Raw genomic sequence first — 21,401 nt, forward strand, 5'->3', positions numbered from 1 at the left:
TTTCTCTGCACCCTTGACTGTGGTGGCCCAGAAGCCCTGGAGCTCCTTCCTCTGTCCAACCTTATCTCTCCTCTGGAGACTTTGGCACATGAGGAATTGATTTTTTCTGCCTTTAGAGAAATGAGAACCTGAGGGAGATGTTCTTTCCCCTCTTTGTCTCCCTATCCTACCTCTGATCTCTCCCCAGGGCTTAGCTACCACTGGGGTGGATCAGCATATCAAGAGGCTGAGGAGACATTCAGCTAGGGATGGAAATGACCATCTGCCCACCATAGTTTACAAGGCAGTTGTCTTGGGCACCACTTCAGTGCCTCTAGGGAGAAACTAGTTGGTGGCCTTCTCCTTGAGAGAGGGGCAGCCTTGCTTTAAATCTGAAGGATCTCCCCAAAAGAAACCTCTTTCCAGCTTCCAGTCTGCTTATATCTCTCCTCCCCAAGCAGCCCCAGGGTGGCCTCTACTGCACCCTGTGGTCAGTGATGACAAGTGAGAGGGGCATCCTGTAGCCAGAAGTAGGACTTTCTTTGAATTCCAAAGGACTTGGATAACTTACACCTCCATAGTTCATTATCTCTGTGTCATAAATGAAAGTCAAGAGCAGGAAAAACCTCAGTCAGTACTTCACAACATCCTATCACATAGAAATGAGTTGTTGGCAAGGAAAAGACCCCCATTTGTCCCTAAAGACTTGCATCAAAGATGGGATCCCCTGCCCAAAGCAATTAGGGAAATTCCTACTGACAGAAGAGATGTAGAAACATCTGTTTCCCACTGATGTCAAGGCCAGGGGTGGAGGCGCTGGCCTAAAATAACCTTTCCTGGGTCAAACAGCCTAATGGGACATTTAACCTCTCTGAGACTCAATTTCCTGATCTGTAAAATGACAATTGAATTAGTCCATATGGCATTCCCAGTTCAGAGACTTTAAGAGTTAAGATAATGGAATGTGGTGATACTGTATAAATAAAAGAAACAAGCAATTTTTTTAAAAGCTATTTGGAAACCCCCTTCACAATTTGTGACTAGAGATAGAATTCAGATTTATAACTGAAGATAATCTTTTCCTATCTCCCCAAATACTTGCAATTTACTTTTTGGCTTACTGTTATATTCTATTGTGGATAAGCCAAATGTATTTTGTTCTGATTACATGAAGGCAAAACCCAGTAACTACTCCAATTAGGTAAGTAAACTCATAAACCTAGAGCGGTACAGCAAAGATGTAAATGAAAACTCACAAAATGTAATAAAGGACTCTAGTGACAAATGGATAAAGAGCAATGATGTCTGTGTTCAGGACCATTAAAATGATCTTAAGACTAAAAGTGGAACCCAAGGGCAGACAGGACAGCAGGCCCCATGGGCACTGGCATCAGCAGCTGGGCCACCAGGACATCCCTCTTGCCAGCGACCCAGGCACATGGCCTCTTATCTCTACATATCTGCTTCCCTCTTATGAAGAGGGGGTGTGGGCGGAGTGGACAAACTGATGAAAAAGTCTGCTACAAAGTGCAGCTCTCTCAGTGAGGCTTTTCCCTAACAACACTGAGTCTTGGGTTTTAGTTACTTGTGGTTCTGGTTTTAATAGACTTAGCTGCTGTGGGATGCCTAAGAAGCTTAAATTTTGGGTGCCTTCAGATCACCAGTAAGAAAAACAAACAAACCAATAAAGATTTGGATAACAAGAGAGAAGTTGATTGAAAACTGTCAACTCCCTGAAAGTTTTAAACCAGGCATGAAGCCTCCTGTGTCCCTCATTCATCATGTTTCTGAAGACAGTTGACCTGTTGACTTAAACACATCATTTAAGAGAGTCAGCCAGAAATAATGACAGTGTGAAGACCTGCTAACCATGCTGAGTATTGAGAAAGAGCTAGCTCAATAAGAAAAAGTCAACCTTGGCCTATTACTCAGACATCTTTGGCTTAAAAAAAATAATTTCCAGATCTCACAATAATTTGGACCAGGAGTTAGAAGATCAGACCCTAGTCCAGGTTTGATGCTAATTTTTCAGAAACCTTTTTCCTGGAGCTATTTGGTTAATGCCCCAGAATCCCTTCCCTACTGCCTTCCTTGGCTAAATGTTTTGATGTTTTGGACAGTGCTAGAATCCTTGTTTCATCACTTACCATCTATATGCCTTGTGTATGTGACTGAATCTCTCTAAGCTTTTCTCATTGTAAAGACTTAAATTGTTAGCTTTCTTTTTATGTCTATGAGATTTGTTATTTTTGTTATATTTTTTAACTCTTTAAGAGCAGTATTTCTCACCTATAATACTTTGTCCTGTATCTTCTACCACCATTAGCATAAAGCCAATCTGGGAGACTGTGCTCAATAAATGTTATTATTTTTTGATTTTGGCATAAATATTAATAATCATTTATTGAAAAGTCTCACTGGGCAAGATATTGAGTCTGGTTGCCACCTGATGGGAGACAGGAAGGACAAACAAGGAATGAGCTTTTCCTTAAGGAAGGTTCAATTCATTATGGGACCAGACAGGTAGACATGCAGCAAACTACTTGGCCATCTTTCCTCTTCTCTCCCACACCATGTGACTCTAGGGAGCCATTTGGGAAGTAGAAACTGTTGGAACAGAGCTATTTTCTGGACAGACGATCCTGGCTTCCTGGATCCTGTTTCTACCGAGACACAGGAAGGGAGCTGCTGATGCTCATTCGATGCCCGTACCCCATTTTCCTAAAACAAACACATATTGGACATCAAAGAAGCTATGTAGTTCTTTTCTAAAACTTTCAGTTAGTTGCCTTAAAGGTCCCAACTAAAGGCTGGGTGTAGTGGCTCACGCCTGAAATCCCAGCACTTCCAGAGGCTGAGGCGGGAGGATTGCTTGAGTCCAGGAGTTTGAAATCAGCCTGAGGAGAATAAGAGACTCGGTCTCTATAAAAATAAAAACAAAACCATTAGCCTGCTGTGGTAGTGTGTGCCTGTAGTCCCAGGCTACTCAGGAGGCTGTGTGGGGAGGATCACTTGAGCTCAAAAGTTCAAAGCTGCAGTGAGCTATGATTACACCACTGCACTCCAGCCTGGTGATTGAGTGAGACCCTGTCCCTAAAAAATGAAAACCAAAAAAGATCCCAAGTAGAACAAGCAGTGATAAGCAGGGATGTGATGAAGAAGAGAGTTATCCATGCCTTGTCCTTCTGTTCCCCCCATCTTCTAATCACCTTGCAGTCCTTACAGCCTGCGGGGACCTGGGGCCTCATGGTGGATGCCCCCCTCTCCCCAGCTCTCTCTTTCTTCTGGCCAGTCCATGCTGATCTTGCAGAGTAGAAGGTGAGGTTGGGAGCATGAGTTCTGGTTTCCATGGATGAGGGGAGAGGATGCGGCTGAATGAGAACGGAGTGAAGGTAGAGGGACAGAAAAGACAGACTTCCATTTCAGGTTACCGTTAGCTTCCTCCTTAATATTTTAAAATCTGACACTATTCACCAGTAAGAGGACTTGTTTTCTTCTGGTAATACCACAGTAGCCTATGTGAGGAGATCCTATTCCCATCTGAACAGAACTTTGGTCCTCTGTCTTGTGAAATAATAACTCTGGACTTACGGAGCTCAGGGAGTGTTTGTCCCTTCCATGCTCAGGGTTATCATGAGGCTTTCTGGTGTTAACTGACAATGATGAATCCTGTTATCCCTAATTTCTCCCCTTCCCAGGTGGAGGAAAGGAGGCAGAGAAGAGTAAAGATCCAGCCAACCTCGTAACAATGAAATACAAGTGCTAATGTTAATTCTAGCAGTATCCTTCTATAGGAGTCCAAGAAGTGTTTGTCCCCTGAGACACTGTGAAGATATTAGCAGATAGTTGAATCTGAATGTTAATTACACTGCCTTCTTCATGATTTCTAGAGAAACTGCTCGAGTGACACTTTCCTATATTCTGAGAGTACAGCACAAATCCAGTGTAATTGTTTTATTCATTTCTACCACTCCCTATCTTAGACTGCTAGCCAATTGGTGGCAAAGCCTGCCCTATCACCACTAGCAACTAAGGGCATTCAACCTTCCAACTTGCCTCTGGCATACAACATTTGTAAAAAGAAAAGAGTAATCTTTTGTCTCCATTGTAAGTGTTTAATTGGTTCAACAGCATCCTCCCTACCCCTCAAGCTCTCGGAGTTAAATATAAATTCAGCCCGTGATTGATGTGACAAAATATATACAAAGACAAATAAAAGACAGATTGCCTTTCAGGTCTGAAGCAGGAAGGCCCAGGAATTCTAGCAACATTGGCTTGTCTGAAACAGCACAGAGTGAATAGTATTATCATAACCAAGAGGGGTCAGAATAGCTGGACAACAGTAGCTGTATAAAAGGAAAGTGCAGGAAGCAAGCACCTGCAATTTGTCTCCAGGGCTGACCCACAGATGTGATTTATCTGTTCCTAGTTGCACTGACAGATGATTCAGCCCGTAAGAGCCCAAAGCCATAAAATACTTGAACCATACACACAATTTCCTTTGTTCTGATTTTATTCTCCCTAAGCAACTGACAAATTACGATTTGATTTCCCATTTATTTTTCAATGGTTCACTTTGTTCTAAAAAGTTTATAAGGGGCTTATAAAAGTGTATATGCTTCAGTTTAAAAGTTAAAATTGAATGTAAATGGACACGGTGGGTTGTGGTTTTGCCTGCCTCATATCCATTTTACCCTTATTATTTTCTCTGGGGAAATGATCTACCTCTCAGGTGGAACTGGTACCATTTTATCACAAGCTCCGAGTGAAAGCGTGTAATCCACACCTGGCCTATCGGTAAATTCCATCCATCTGGTCACAGTGGCTTGGCCAAGTGACTCACAGAAACTCAATCCTGGGGACTTTGTCAAAATGATGGGGAAAGAGAAGCTCTTCTTCCACTGGAACTTTTTTTTTTTTTTTTTTTTGAGACAGATCCTCCCTCTGTCCCCCAGGCTGGAGTACAGTGGTTCGATCTCAGCTCACTGTAGCCTCCGCCTCCTGGATTCAAGCAATTCTCATGTGTCAGCCTCCTGAGTAGCTGGGACTACAGAAATGCACCACCACCACCACACACGGTTAATTTTTGTATTTTTAGTAGAGATGGGGTTTCATCATGTTGCCCAGACTGGTCTCAAACTCCTGACCTCACGTAATCTGCCCTCCTTGGCCTCCCAAAGTGCTGGGATTACAGGTGCGAGCCACCACACCCGGCCTCCGCTGGCACTTCTAACTGTAGGACAATAGCCTGGTGCTGCCAGAGCCCCTGGGCAGGGAGGCAGGAATCTGAGAATGGAGTCAACACAGAAGAGAGACGAGCTCTGAGATGGAGAGAGAGACAGCTTATAGCTGAAATGTGAGATTTTTTCATTTTGTTTGTTTGTTTGTTAGTTCCCAGATCCAGCCATGGCTGAAGCTAGATTGATTCCTGGGATTTCTTAGTAGATATCATATATTCTCTCTCTTTTTTTTTTTCAATTATGTTGAGTTTCTGACCTGGCTGAAGGTGCTGATTAATTCAGTATATGAGAAAAGTAGGGTGAAAAAAAAATAGTGAAGAAAAAAATGAAGCTAGTAGTCAAGTGAGCACACATTCACAAAAATGTTTGCCATGAATTCCAGGATACTTGCTGGTACAGGCTGATCCGTCTACTCAAACTTCACAGCCATCAGTACAGGGCAAAAGCTGCTTAGTCATGTTGGCCAGAGTGTCCACAAGATTAAAACTCACCCAGATGCTCAGAAGAAATAAAACTATATTCCTGATTATGATACTTGAAAAAAAATTCTACCTTGGGCTGCTTATAAGGAAGATGCTATGTAAAATGGTGATTCACACCCTCAACCATATTCCTACAATAAATGTGACAATGAATTAATGGATTTCATGGGATTGTTTCTTATAACATCCTGATGACAAAACACCAAAGCACAGTTTAATGAGAGCAGTTTTAAAGTCAGGAAATGATGCAGGCCACTTGTGTAGTCACTGCTAGAATGGTTAGTCAGAGCAAAGGTGACACCTCCAGGATAAATGAGTGCAGGCTTGATATGGTTTGGATCTGTGTCCCTGCCCAAATCCCATGTTGAATTGTAATCTCCAATGTTGGAGGAAGGGCCTGGTGGGAGGCGACTGGATCGTGGAGGCAGATTTCCCGCTTTGTGCTGCTCTCATGATAATGAGTGAGTGCTCATAAAATCTGGTTGTTTGAAAGGGTGTAGCGGGCCAGGCGTGGTGGCTCACGCCTGTAATCCCAGCACTTTGGGAGGCCGAGGTGGGCGGATCACGAGGTCAGGAGATCGAGACAACGGTGAAACCCCATCTCTACTAGAAATACAAAAAATTAGCCAGGCGTGGAGGCTGGCGCCTGTAGTCCCAGCTACTCGGGAGGCTGAGGCAGGAGAATGGCGTGAACCCGGAAGGCGGAGCTTGCAGTGAGCAGAGATGGCGCCATTGCACTCCAGCCTGGGTGACAGAAAGATTCCGTCTCAAAAAAAAAAAAAAAAAAGGCGTGTAGCACCTCCCTGCTCTCTATCTTGCTCTTGCTGCGGCCATCTAAGATGTGCCTGCTTCTCTTTCACCTTCCACCATGATTGAAAATTTCCTGAGTCCTCCTGACAAGCCGCTCCGCATCCTGTACAGCTTGCAGAACTGTGAGACAATTACACCTCTTTTCTTTATAAATTACCCAGTCTCAGATATCTTTTTATAGCAATGCAAGAATAGACTCATACAAGGCTGTACCCCTAGGTGACCGAATGCTTTAGGGCCATAAAGCCACTTAAAAATTCATTTGCTTTGAGCAGCTGATCTAAGTCTTATATTCTATGGCAATTAGTTGACAGGAATCTTTGTCTATTGAAGCCATTTTTTACTCTTACTCTGATTCCAGAAAACCACATCTCAAGCAAAGAAAAGGTTGTTTGTTGGCCGGGCGGGGTGGCTCACGCTTGTAATCCCAGCACTTTGGGAGGCTGAGGCGGGGGGATCACGAGGTCAGGAGATTGAGACCATCCTGGCTAACATGGTGAAACCCCGTCTCTACTGAAAATACAAAAAAAAATTAACCGGGCTTGGTGGTGGGCGCCTGTAGTCCCAGCTACTCAGGAGGCTGAGGCAGGAGAATGGCGTGAACCTGGGGGGCGGAGCTTGCAGTGAGCAGAGATCGCGCCACTGCACTCCGGCCTGGGCGACAGAGTGAGACTCCGTCTCAAAAAAAAAAAAAAAAAAAAACCCACAAAGGTTGTTTGTCTTTCTCTTTCTTATGAGGGGAGTGGGCTTCCCATCTAGTTTTCCTAGAAGAAATCCCTCTCTGAGTTAAAAGAGCCTTCCTGCCTACAATCTGGCTGAGATAGAACATTTTTCATTTGTTTGTTTGTTTGCTTTAATCTTATGACTGTCACCACTGAGTGACTAGCATACAAGTAGGCCCTGTGGAGTTGAAGGACAGTTCAGGCAGCCCCTGCTTGCTTACATAAAGTGTTGGAAAACACACCGGAGTTGGACATGTGATAATCACACCGAAGTATATGTAATAAAAGTTTTCTGTTCCTACTGAGATGGAAAAGTCTATAAAGTCCCTAATAACACTTGACCCTCTGGATGCAATTTTGGAAGCTGGGTTTCTAGCATTTTGTATGTCCAACCAATTCTTCTTATTTATATGAACATTATTCATTTAAAAAAAGTATGAAAAGTTCATTTTAATAATCGCAAATTTTAATTTGTTCCTTTTCTCTCTTAACTTGTATTTCCATTCCATTTCTTCTGTATAATTTCATCCTAATATATTTTTAAATTTGAAAGTTCTTTTATTGATAGTTATCTTGAACAAATATACTTTTGTCAATTGAAATTCATTATTTTTATTCTTGTGACTGTAAAGTTCTTAGTGTTAAAATTTACATCGGGATTCAGTTAACATACAATAGATATTAAAACCTGATTGATCAAAACAACAGAACTGTATTATAAATTTTAGTGAGTACTTATTAAACATAAGAAATAAAATTTTATTGAATAGTCCTCTCTTATTGAAACTTAACAGGACTATTTTTACAGTTGGTTTATATATTTATGGATAAATATCACTTATTGCTAGAATAAGAGGATTCAACATCAATTCTATTTCTCAGTTTTGTTTTTATAAATATAAGCATTAAGAAACTTGCTTTACATAAATAGATGGAAATTAGATGGAAAACATTTTGCTTTCTCAAAGCAACTTAATCATTTGAGTGCCTTCTAAGTTATATTCAGAAAATCACATAGTGATCCATGTTAAAGTAATTTTTAATGATCTTTGAAAAAAATATTTGGCCCTCTTTTAATTTTCCTGAAGCAAATCATTAAACACCATAATGCTTGGGAAACACCATAATGCTTGGGAAAAGATTTTTTAAAAATCCTGTCATTAAAGTCATTTACTTTTGAAATATTTTATTTTTAATTGCCCCATTTTTCCAGCCCTAGACTTTTTTATACCCACAGTAAGTTCAGGCTGAGTGAGTGGCATGTTCATAAGAGAAGCACGACTGTGACAGGGGAATGGGAAATGGAGAACCAGCCTAATGTCTCCATTGCAGGTAAATTTTATATGGAAATTAGGTATCTGGAAAAAGATTCCCTTAAAACTGATTCTTTATACCCTTATATCCTTAAAAGGCCTCATGTACCTCAGGAGGTCTGTGTATCTCAGTTTGAGGGCCAATATTCTCGTAGAGACAAAAATGTATAAAAATATATATAATGTGATACTTCTTGATACTAAAAAAAAAATGCTATAAAAGGAAGCATATGGTAAAAACCTGGAGGGAGAGTGCTATGTGAGATAAGGCAATGAGAGAGGCCCCTGTGAGAGGGGATGCCCAACCTGAACCTGAAGGATGAGCATATTTGGCTTGCAGAGCTGGTCAGGCATGTTGTAAGTGGGAGGAACAGCATGTGCAAAGGTCCTGTTGGAAATAAGCTTGGCATGTTTGAGTGGCAGAAAGAGGATCTGTGGGGCTGGAGCATGATGACCAAGGGGAAGAGTGGAAGAAAGTGAGGTCCAGAAATGGGCAAGGCCATATTTATGAGGCCCTGAGGGAGCTGCACATTATTTTCAGCATGATTCAAAGCCATCTGAGGTTTTAAGCAGGAGAATGACAAGAGCTGAGTTTTGCTTTAGAAATATCTTTCTGGGTGCTGTGAGGTAGGGGCAGTGGATGATAGGGAAGTAAAAATAAGCTAGCAAGTTGCAAGATAGCTATAGACTACTGCTGTCATCCACGAGGGAAGTGACTGCAGCTTAGAACAGGAGACAACACTGAGGCTGATAAGAAGAACTCAATTTAGGAAAGCATTTGGAGAAAAAGCCAATGAGAATTGCTGATGGGTTGCATATGCAGTGTGAAGAAAGAAAAATAATCTACCTGTAGAATAAATTCTAGAGGTGGAATTGCTTAATCATGTCTATGACATATTTAAAAAAAAACATAAACTGAAGTGCTGGGCAGATATTTTAGACGACGCACTAAGTGATCAAGAACTCCAGTCTGAAAATCTACCTGGATAAGCAGTGATATGGACCCTGCTCATGGGCCATTTTTCCATATCACCATACATGCCCCAGGCAGTGAAAACTGCCAAATAAACCTTCTTAAAATGAGGTCCATTTTCAAGGAACAACTCTTATTGACACAGTTCTGATCAGTCCAAAGTGTGCAACTATCTAGTCTTAAGTATGTTTTATTTAAATAATGCCAATTGGGAGTTGTGAAGCTAAAATTAATGTTTTGAAACTATCCATAATTTTTTAAATGAATTTTTTATTAACCTTACAAGAGACGTGATCTAAATTTTTATCCTTTTCTTGCTATAGAACATATTATAAAATTGTTGTAACACAAAAAGGCAATCAAAGAGCAAGCAGCCAAAGTGTAGGGAAAAAGTATTATAGAGAGTTGTCAGGCAGGTAATTAATAAAATTTAATGTTATCTTGCTTGACTTTGTGATTATTGTGGTATTTTTCAGTAATTAAAAATTTGTAATTCATTGTAGTTTCCTTTTCTCAGACTAAACAAATACTTTTATGCTAAATATGTATTTAAATTTTGTATTTTTTATGTGAAAGAGGGCTCCCCAAATTGTTTAAGCTTCAGGACCATAAAACCTGGACCTGCTCCTGGCAAGTGTCATCACTTAATAACATAGGAAAGACTTGACATGGAGCAAATGATTGTTGTTGTTTGGGGAGATGTAATGTAGGGGGCAATTATTAGGGCTTTTTTGGCTAGGTTAAGCTAGAAATGTCCATTTACCATCTTAATGGATGTAGGCAGTTGGATAAATGGGTCTGGAGCTCAAGAGTTCTGGGTTGGACATATAAGTTTTGTGTATAATTAGTGCATAGTTAGTAACTTTAAGAGACTGTGAAGATTCCTAAGGTAAGAGTTTATAGAGAAGGAAAAGAAGAGAAGAGGATTCCTGACAAAGCTCTGAGGTCTTCAACATTTAGAAATTTAGTATAAACACAGAATCAGCAAAGAGGGCCAAGCAGCAGCAGGCAATGCCATAGGAGGGAAACTAGGCAGGTGGTGGCCCAGAAACCTTGAGAAAGGATTCCATGGAAGAAGGGGAGTCAGTCAGGCCAAGCCCAGCTGGGAGGTTGTCTTAGTTCATTTAATGTTGCTATAACAGAATACCTGAATCTGGGTAATTTATAAAGAAAGAAGTTTATTTAGCTCATGGTTCTGGTGGCTGGAAAGTCCAAGATTGGGCAGCTGTATCTGGTGAGGGGCTTATGCTTCTATAACTCATGGCAGAATGCAGAGCAGAAGAAAGCACATGCAAACAAAGAGGCCATGCAGGAGGAGTAATCTCACTTTATAACAACCTGCTATTGCAGGAACTAATCCATTCCTAAGAGAGTGAGAACCTATCCACAACATTAATCTATTCATGAGGGATTTGCTCCCATGAGACAAACACCTCCCACTAGGCCCCATCTCCCAATACAACTGGACTGGCAATTAAACTTCAACATAAGTTTTAGTGAGGACAAACCACATCAAAACCATAGCAGAGGTCAAGAAAGACAAAGGTGGGGTTGGTCAAAAGCCTCAGCCATTGGTGACTCTGACATGTGCCATTTTCTTAGAGTGGTGGATGAACAACTCTGGAGAGAATTTAGGACAGTCTTGGAGGTAAGAAAGCAATGGGCCGGGTGCAGTGGCTCCCACCTGTAATCCCAGCACTTTGGGAAGCCGAGGTGGACAGATGACCTGAGGTCAGGAGTTCGAGACCACCCTGACCAACATGGTGAAACTCCGTCTCTTCTAAAAATACAAAATTAGCCAGGCATGGTGGTGCATGCCTGTAATCCCAGCTACTCAGGAGGCTGAGGCAGGGGAATCGCTTGAACCCGGGAGGCAGAGATTGCAGTGAGCCGAGGTCACGCCATTGCACTCCAGCCTGGGTAACAGTGTAAGACTCTGTCTCAAAAACAAAAACAAAAAAAAAAAAAAAAGAAGAAGAAGAAGAAGAAAAGGAAAAGAAAAAGAGAAAGGAAGCAATGACAGTGGATATATTCATCCTGCTTGAAAGTATGGCTGCAAAGAGGAACAGAAAAGGGTGGTAGGAGCTGGAGGAGGTGTGGGTCCAAGGGGTGAATTTGGTTTTGGTTTTTTAATGAATAATATTAAGCATATTTATTTGCAAATGGAAATGAGCCACTAGCAAGGAAAAACTGATATTGCAGGAAAGAATGGGGATAATTGCAGAATGATCTAGAGTTTGAATGGAAGCCTTTGCCTGATCTATTTTCTCTAGACAACGTGGAGAGAATTTGGAATCACAGAATGACTATTCTGACTATCGGGGATGGGGCACAGGAGAAGGAGTAATAAAGATTTGAGGTGAGAAAAGAAATGTGAGGTGTTCTTGAAGGGAAACATGACTTTGCTTTTTCTATACTTTATTACAAAATTATAAACTCTTTAGGGGAGGCCCTGTGTGTTATACATTTATGGAAACCCCATAGAGTCAGCATAGCATCTTGCATACTGTAGGACTTCAATGCGCTCCTGTTGAGTAGATGGATGGGTTGGATGAATGAGAAGTGCCTTGTAGGAATCCAAAGGAATAAACTAAAAGACTTCATCAAATGGGGGAAATTTCGAGTGATGAGGAGGATTCCAGATAGGAGGGTGGCATGAGTAAAGGTGCAAGTGTAGCTTCTCCTGGGAGGACTGTGCCTGGATCTGAGGAGAGATATGTGTGTTTGAGATGACGGGAGATGCATTCATATGTGTTGGTGGGATAAGCCCAAATAGGTTATGCCTTGCAAGTAATGTTAAAGACTTTGGATTAGCATGTGATTAGCATGTAATGCGGTATCCAGGTTGAGACTTTTTGAAACTTAGTTAATACAGCCTGGACAAACAGAACATTTAAAGCCACAAGTAGTTTTCAGTCATTCAAAATATAGAAATTTAAACTAGAAAGATAAAGACTTCTGTTTTTTGGGATATCATCTCAAGAAGTCTACAGTACGAAAATGTAAAATAATTACTACTTTCTAAAATGCAGCTACTATTACCCCAAGAGTCTGGAGATTAGCCTAGAAAGTACCATTATTAGACCAATGTGTTATCATGCAATTGCCTGGTAGGGAGTGGGGCACAGAGGAACATGTAAAACCCCAATAGATGGAGGGTGGTGTTTCTCTTGAAAGGAGTGAACATCACCACTGTCAATTGCCCTGGGAAGAAGTAGATCCTATGACAGGAAGTAAGGATTGAAAAGGTAGACTACAGACTAGAGAGGAGGAGAAACTCATCTCTTTCTGTGGGCCTCTGGTGATGAGCCTGACCAGGCTTTGAGTACTTTCAGTGGTGGGCATGAGCGTGTACTTTGTAAGCAGGTCAACATTTAGGCAGAAGGCAGTGGGTTGGCCTGCAGATTCAGAGAAATCACATCTAAGTTCTCTAAGTTCTCTTCTTATGCTTCCCCAACCCTTGAGTCAATTTCAATTCACTTTCAGCCCGGCCTAAGCAAGGTGGTAGGGAGAGAAGAACATGCCTGGGACATGTTTGGGTCCTGGTGGTGAAGGGCAGAGCAGAGCCCTTTCCTGAGGCCTGAATGGTAAACGCATCATACATGTCACCATGCGCCACAGGGCAGTGATCCCTGGGGACCACAGGCAGTAGTGGCAAGGGCATGAAGTATCATTATTAAACATAAGAGTCTGTCATAGGGGATTTTCTGAAATAACTGAGGGAAACTCTACAAGAGCAGGTGGTGGCCAAAGTCATAGTTTAGCAATTTAATGAAAAAATTCTTAGTGTTTAAGCAGGTGATGATAAGTCATTCCTCTATCCCCCCTCCCTGAATGTGGAACCTTTAGAGATTTAGATACATGAGACTAAAGATGAAAACATCAACTTTATTACTAGTAGCACTGGCTTGGAAATTGTCATATACACACAGTAAACAACCAGACAGCAGACACACTTGCTCTGTTGGGGCAATATTCCTGGGGGAGACCACAAAGACAAGAATAGTAGCAGGTGTGTGGATCCCCAGTGCCCACTGCCTTCTAAAGAAGAACAAAGTGATCGGTGGAATCAGACATCAACTTTCAGGAAAGGGACTCTGCCCTTTGGGCTGAGAAATTTTAAAGCTGCGTTAATAAAGAAATGCCAAGCCCTCCTCTGGAGTAAGTAGAGGTCACAGTACAATATAAGGATAATATAAGGTTCTGGCATGGCAGCTCAGGGATTGTGGCTGGGGGAACATGAGCTTCTCCCATTGCATAACCAGAAAGCTAGGTCTATGCCTGGCCATTGCTGCTGTGTACTGTGGCAACTTCGCAGTGTGAAGGAAAAATATCTTGGGCTCCCTAAATCACTAAGCTAAAGGGAAAAGTCAAGCTGGAAACTGCTTAGGGCAAACCTGCCTCCCATTCTATTCAAAGTTATCCCTCTGCTCACTGAGATAAATGCATATCTGATTGCCTCCTTTGGAGAGGCTAATCAGAAACTCAAAAGAATGCAACCATTTGTCTCATATCTACCTATGACCTGGAAACTCCCTCCCTGTTTTGAGTTGTCCCACCTTTCCAGACCAAACCAATGTTCATCTTACATATGCTGATTGATGTCTCACGTCTCTCTAAAATGCATAAAACCAAACTGTGCTCTGACAACTTTGGGCACATTTCAGGACCTTCTGAGGCTGTCACAGGCACGTGTGCTCAACCTTGCTTGGTAAAACAAACTTTCTAAATTAACTGAGACCTTTCTCAAATTTTCTGGGTTCACATTAGCATGACCTGTTCCCCCAGCATTCATGATTGGGAAGCCACCGCCTTTCTCCTGGCCTGCTCAGGAGGCTGGGTCCAACCCTTGGGATTCACTGGGATTGGCTGCCTTCCACCCACAGCTATAATTCATTTCCAAGGAGCTTTGCATCCAGCTCCTTTTCTAGAAGGCTGATTAGTGAGAATCAGTCTTGGACACATTAGGGCTTACCTTTCTGAGCCACCCCAAATGAGCTTCCCACACCTTCTTCCCAAATTGTCCTCACCTTCTCAGATCTGCAGGCCTTCCAGTGCAGAGGGAAGATCTGCCTAAGTAAGTTTACTGGTTAGAGGAGCAGAAAATGTATGTGTCCTGAAGCAAGATGCTGTGAAAGAGAAAACCCAGAAAAGGCTGAACCTCAGTCCTTCTTCCAAATCATCAGCTTAGTCATTCACCTACCCTTGGAGAGGGGAGCAAAGGATAGAGAAGCTGTCAGAAATATTCTAGTTTTTCCTCCTGGGGAGGGAAGCACAAGTTTCTTGTCCTCTATGGAAATGTGCAGCAGCTTTGGATCAAAAATAAACTGGACATGGATGGATGGTGGTGATGGCTTCACAACAGTGTGAATGTAGTAAACGCCACCAAACTGTACACTAAAAGCTGGTTAAAATAGTAAATTTTATGATATTTACTACAATTACCCAATCACTGTAAAAAAGGAACTGGATCTAGTCATGATTTTGATTTTATTTTTGCTTTGTTTTGAATAGTTAATATATTCATATGATTTTAAATGTAAAAAACACAAATGGCCCCTTCATAATCTTTTCCTAGCTAATGCAGTTTCTTCTTCAGAGGCAAACAATAAAAACAGCATTTTCATATTCTTCCAGAGATATTTTATGCATTCTCTAGCAAATACATGTTTTAAAAATTTTTGACACAAATGGTATTGTATGTTACACACTGTTCTGCAGTTTGCATTTTAACTTAATGAAATTTCTTGGGGAATGCTCCATATCAGTGTATCAGAGTTCCAGCATTCATAGAGCTATATGTTTTCCTAGGGCACAGATTTCCGTAGTTGGCTTAACCAGTCCCCTTTATGTGCAAATATAGATGTTTTTACTCTTTTGTTGTTCCAAACAGTGAATATCTTCTTATGTGTGTCATTTCTCATATTTATCTACTCATAAGATAAATTAATAGACATGGAATTGTCCAATCTTGGTTTTAATAGTTTTCATTATAGGCAAACTTGACTTTAATGCTGTTGAGTAGACATTTGGAATGCAGTACTAACTGACCAAGACCTCTAATCTAACAAGCTATCCAGAAAACTGATGATGTCTTTCCTACTCACAGATCATTGTTCCACAGTTTCATATGTGCACTAAGGTGGGAAAACTGTCAAACAGACCCCAAGAAAATAATGTCCATTTTCAAAAAGCAACTCTTTCTGGCAGAGGTCTGATTAGCCCATAACACATAACTATCTGATTATAAATGAGCTTTCTTAAAATAATTTTAAATATTTTTCCCACTGTAATTTTTCCATGTTTCTATGTATGCTATACATTTTTGTTTTGTAACAATTAAAGAGCCCTGACAGGTTAGCCAGAGAAAGTAATATTTATTATCTGTATACTAAGATGAGAAAACAAGGACCATAGGCCAAGGGAAGTTGCCACTTGTCCAAAGTCACCCAGCAAGTTAGTGGGAGAGCCTGAACCAAAATGCAGGTCACAACCTAATCCCATGCTCTGTTCACTAATCCATATTTGTCCTTTTTTCCAGTTCTCAAAAGTAACTGAGCTGTTCCTGAACCTATTGGGTCTAGAAGAGGTCTCAGTTTATGGGCAGCTGACGATGTCTCACTATGAAGAACTTGTCCTGATGGTGTGCAGCTGTTGAAGATGTATAGCAGGGATCTTCCATGGGAGGTCCAAGAAGGCTGATATCTTCCAGGCTTGCCTATAGGTTTATGTGGCTCACATGCCAAGATGGGAACAAGTAAGTCTGAGCTTGGAGAACGTTTGATACTGCTAAGCAGAGAAGAACCAGGGGTGAGTGAATTTTGCACAATGGGGAAGAATTCTTCACATTGTGTGTACCAAAATGCTATGAACTATTAATACAGTCATGCTTTGCATAACGATGTTTCAGCCAACAATAGATCACATATACTATGGTGGTCTTATAAGATTATACTGGAGCTGAAAAATTCCTCTTGTCTAGTGAAGTAGCCGTCATAACGTAGTACACAATGCATTATTCATGTGTTTGTGGTGATGCTGGTGTAAACAAACCTACTGCACTGCCAGTCATATGAAAGTGTAGCACATACAATTATGTACAGTACATAATACTGGATGATGATAATAAATGACTATGTAACTGATTTATGTATTTACTATGCTATCCTTTTTATTGCAATTTTAGACTGTGCTCCTTCTACTTATAAAGGAATAAAATTAACTGTAAAGCATCCTTGGGCAGGTCCTTCAGGAGGTATTCCGGAACAGGGCATTGTTATCATAGGAGATGACAGCTCCATCCTGTTACTGCCCCAAAGAGCTTCCAGTGGGACAAGATGTGGAGGTAGAAGACAGTGATATTGATGATCCTGACTCTGTGTAGGCCTAGGCTAATGTGTGTGTGTCTTAGTTTTTAAAAAAGTTTAAAAAGTAAAAGACAATTTAAAATTTTTTATTAGAATAAAGCTTACGAAATAAAGATATAAAGAAAGAAAATATTTTTGTACAGCCATAGAGTGTTTGTGTTTTAAGCTTAGTGTTATTACAAAAGGATCAAAACTTTCAAAAAATTTAAAAGTTTATAAAGTAAAAAGTTATAGTTGGCTGAGTGCGGTGGCTCACACCTGTAATCCCAGCATTTTGGGAGGCTGAGGCAGGTGGATCGTGAGGTCAGGAGTTCGAGACCAGTCTGGCCAACACGGTGAAACCCCATCTCTACTAAAAATACAAAAATTAGCCGGGTGTGGTGGCGGGTATCTGTAATCCCCACTACTCAGGAGGCTGAGGCAGGAGAATTGCTTGAACCCGGGAGGCAGAGGTTGCAGTGAGCTGAGATGGTGCCACTGCGCTCCAGCCTGGGTGACAGACCAAGACTCTGTCTCAAAAAAAAAAAAAGTTATAGTTTAATTTTTAAGGTTAATTTATTATTGAAGAAAAATTTTTAATGAGTTTAGTGTAGCCTAGGTGTGTACAGTGTTTATAGAGTCTACAATAGTGTACAGTCATGTCCTACATTTTCACATTCACTCATCACTCACTGACTCACACAGAGCAACTTCTGGTCCTGCAAACTCCATTCGTGTTGAGTGTCCTGTGTAGGTGTATTACTTTATATCTTTTGTACTATATTTTTACTGTATTTTTTCTTTGTTTAGAAATGTTTGGATACACAAACACTAGTGTGTTACAATTGCCTACAGTATTCATTCAGTACAGTAACATGCTGTTGCAACCTAGAAGCAATAAGCTACACCATATAGCCTAGGTGTGCAGTAGGCTACACCATCTAGCTTTGTGTAAGTACATTCTTTGAAGCTTGCACGATGACAAAATTGCCTAATGACACATTTCTCAGAACATAACTCCATCATTAAGCTACATAACTTAAACCCCTCCTATGCAATGAAACTCAGGTAGCATAGAAAAAAACAGATAACTCAAGCATTGCATACAGAGAAGCCATTCTTGGAACACCAGACAATAAGCATTGCATTAGATCAGAGCAGTTCTGGGTACATCTATGGTCAGCAAGAAATACTCTCAAAGTCTGAACTTTGAGCTATAGTAGACAGACAAACTAAGAATTCCTCAAAGTTAGTATTTCCAACCTTGATGTAAGAGTCTATTCTGAGTGTCGTAACAAACTATCTCCAGATCTCGCTAGAGTAACACAATAAAGATTTGTTTCTCACCCATCACAGTCGGGTATGGCTGTATGAGGGAGGCATGAGGAAGGATCTGCTCCTCACCCATCACAGTCAGGTATGGCTGTATGAGGGAGGCATGAGGAAGGCTCTGCTCCATGCATTCATGGAAGTGGCCTTGATCACCAGCCTAGCACTTCACTGGCAGGGCTCAGTCAATGACATCTAGTGGCTGGGAAGCTCGGAAATGAGCTTTCCTTTGTGCTCAGAAGTAGGACTTGGGTGAACACATAGCAGTATCTCTGCTCCATCCACATAAACAGGCTCAAAACTTAAATGGAAAGAGACGCTGAAGAGGGCACCAAATATATGAGAACTGGAACAGGGAAAGGAACAAAGATCTGAACAGGATCAGATAGAGATATTTGCCTACAGACAAGTCCTTGGTTAAAAGACCGTGGAAATTGATTCCAGAACTATATATTATTTATGGCTTGTGGGACACAGAAATGTGTTCTGGTTACCTGTGCAATAAACTGTACATACTTCTCATTTCAGAGTTGGAGTCAATCACTCTCTGTTGGCCTTTTTTGCTGTCTTTACAAAGTCATGGGTTAACGAACCCTACTGGGTACTTCTAACATGAGGTGTCTGGGCTGGGAGAGTCTTACTGGCAATTGATGTCAAGATTCTTCGTCCAGAGGCACAGAGCAGAAAGGTTCTTGGTCCACAGACACCTTAAAACAAGGCCACCCTGGCCAGGTTTATTCCTGTCTGGCGGCCTACACATTTCTTATATCTTGGAAAAACTAGTGAGCAAGCAAGTGTCGACCTCAGAGTCCCTGACGGGGCTATTTTGAAACCACACACCATGAAAACTCTCAGGGAAGTTAAAAAACAAACAATCATAACCAAGGCAGTTTAGCTGTTTTGAAAAGAGATGGAGCTTCATTACTTCAAACCCAAATTTCTGCAAGCCTGGCAACCACCTTACATCAAAATAGACGTCCACCTGCTAGCTGAAATGTTTAAAAACACAGGTGAGCTCTATTCTCTGAAATACAAGCCTTCTCTAACCTGAGAAATGTAAATACCTATGAAGGTGGGTCCATGAAGGGGGGGTTGATGAGGATGGGCCTATGTAAGAGTGTGTGTCAAGGTTGTTACTTGTATTTTTGTTACCCTGTGGATGTGTGTGTGTGTGTTTGTGTGTGTGTGAGAGAGATTCAGAGCAGGAAGAGGAGGGCAACTCACATGGATCCATGTTTTTCGTAACACTGTGTGAGAGAGAGATTCAGAGCAGGAAGAGGAGGGCAACTCACATGGATCCATGTTTTTCGTAACACTGTGTGAAACTCCAGTTAATTGACTGTAAAGAAATAGGAACCCACAAGTAACTGACATTAGTACCGCTGAAAGGCTCCCAGAAGACCTAACTCTTGCTGGCTCCATAATCACAAGCACCTGCAAAGCTCTGCCTTAGTGAGGAGAGGGCAGAGCACACCTGCTAACCGACATCTGCCTGGAGGAAGGAAAGACAGAGCTTCAACCCTGAACACAGGGTGCTGGACTCTCTTATGTGCTTGACTGTCATGCTCAGTTGCATTGTGCATGAGTCTGCCTGTCAGCCTGCACTGAATTTTGCAGCACTGTTCCAGGGTTTACTATCTGCACTCTGTTCCCAAAGACCTGTTGCCCCTACCTGTGTGCTCCCAGAGGAATCTGGTTTCTATAACAACAGATCCCATCACCAGCGTGGTGCACAAGGCCACCTGCCAATCCATGCTGATTAAGCCCAGCCCTCAGCCTGTCCCCTCCAGACCTGTCACACCAATTCCCATTCAGGCACCAGCACTGATCATCAGTATTTCCCAAGAGTGGAAAGGGGAGAATAGAGACTCAGTAAATATATGTAAATAAAAGCAGAGGTTTCGTAAGCCATTCTAATCTTGATATAGTTTGCATTTCCTTCGCTGTTGCTTTATAAAAGCCCTTTTAAGCTTGCAGCAAGAAGAATAGGAAGTCAGCTGTCAATTAGCTTACTATGATGTTTTCTCAGTCATATTTTGAAAGAGAAGTTGAATTCAACATTTTCTAAAAATCTGCAAACAGCAGCATGCTGCATTTATGGAGATGACACCTTTTGTGGGTTTTTCTCTTTCATGGGTAGGATTTTTCTGAGAGACCACATTGGGAGAAGAGAATAGGTGAGGAGTTGCTCTGTGAGCTTTCTGCAATCTGGAAGGAATAAAGTTGCAGAAATAGGAAATTGGAAGCAGAAATAGGATACAGGAAAGTCTTAAGGACTACGATTTTTGTATTGCAACTAGATTCACATTTGCAGCCATCCTTTTAACAAGACAAGCCACTCGACTAATACATGCTCTGAAGGAGCGAACAGAACTGACTAAACTAATGCAGAAGCAGGAGCTTAGTGGCTGCAGGTTGCATGAAAAATTACCCCTTGCAGTTGCAGGGCACCATTGTGAGCACCAGTCCTCTAGGAGAATGCTGGGCTACTTCTTTCTTTACCAATTGTTGCTAAGAGCAGGTGACCTCACACACTGTTTTAGCAACTCTTACTGCTGGGAATTACTCTCTTGGGAAGTTCAGAAGCTGGCAAAATAAATCTTTGTATTCACTCTGCTTATATTCTGACAACACTGACTAAAATCCTCTACTTTGAAAAGGAAATATTCTTCCCAGGCAAATGCAACTGATGAAATAGATTCTCTGTGTGTGGCCTTGAAGGTGTTAAAGTAATGATAGTAATTGCTTTCATTTTGATAAGCTTTACAGGCTCCAGAGTTCTCTCATGAGTTCCATTTCATTTGATATTTGCAGTTACCATGTGAGGTAAGCAGAGCTGACCTTGACTGGCATCTCTATCAGCAGCTCAGTGGGATTAAATGGCTTGCCAATGTCACAAGGTGAGAAGTTGACACGAATTGCAATGCAAATATTCTGGCAAATAAGTTAGCAGGCTTTCTATTCTACCATTCTGCTCAACTTAAAAAATCCTGTGGATTTTTAAAACTGTAATGGCCACTCATGCACAAGCCCCTGGAATATTCACAGGCTGATGAAAGCAATCTATTTTGGTGATTCAGGGAATATTGAGCTGCTGGTTTTGAGCAAAAGCAGCTGATGCAAATAAGCATGATATATTCATATATTCATCCGTTTGAAAGAAATCTGATGGCAGGAATTTTCTCCCAACAAAGCAGATTCTAGGAT

General features: G+C 41.4%; 1 long non-coding RNA gene across 1 annotated transcript in view; it reads left to right on the forward strand.

Moving 5' to 3' along the window:
* The window catches only part of LOC117974687 (uncharacterized), a 38,542-nt gene extending 17,484 nt beyond the window's left edge, over window positions 1–21,058 (forward strand). Inside the window, exons 2-4 of the long non-coding RNA XR_008620004.1 lie at window positions 16,061–16,276; window positions 16,706–16,864; window positions 21,009–21,058. This is a non-coding gene — a long non-coding RNA (uncharacterized LOC117974687). The remainder of the gene's footprint in view (window positions 1–16,060; window positions 16,277–16,705; window positions 16,865–21,008) is intronic.
* Window positions 21,059–21,401: the final 343 nt, after the last annotated feature.

The sequence above is a fragment of the Pan paniscus genome, chromosome 8 (genome assembly GCF_029289425.2).
Source record: "Pan paniscus chromosome 8, NHGRI_mPanPan1-v2.0_pri, whole genome shotgun sequence".
In the NCBI taxonomy this organism is placed as follows: Eukaryota; Metazoa; Chordata; class Mammalia; order Primates; family Hominidae; genus Pan; species Pan paniscus.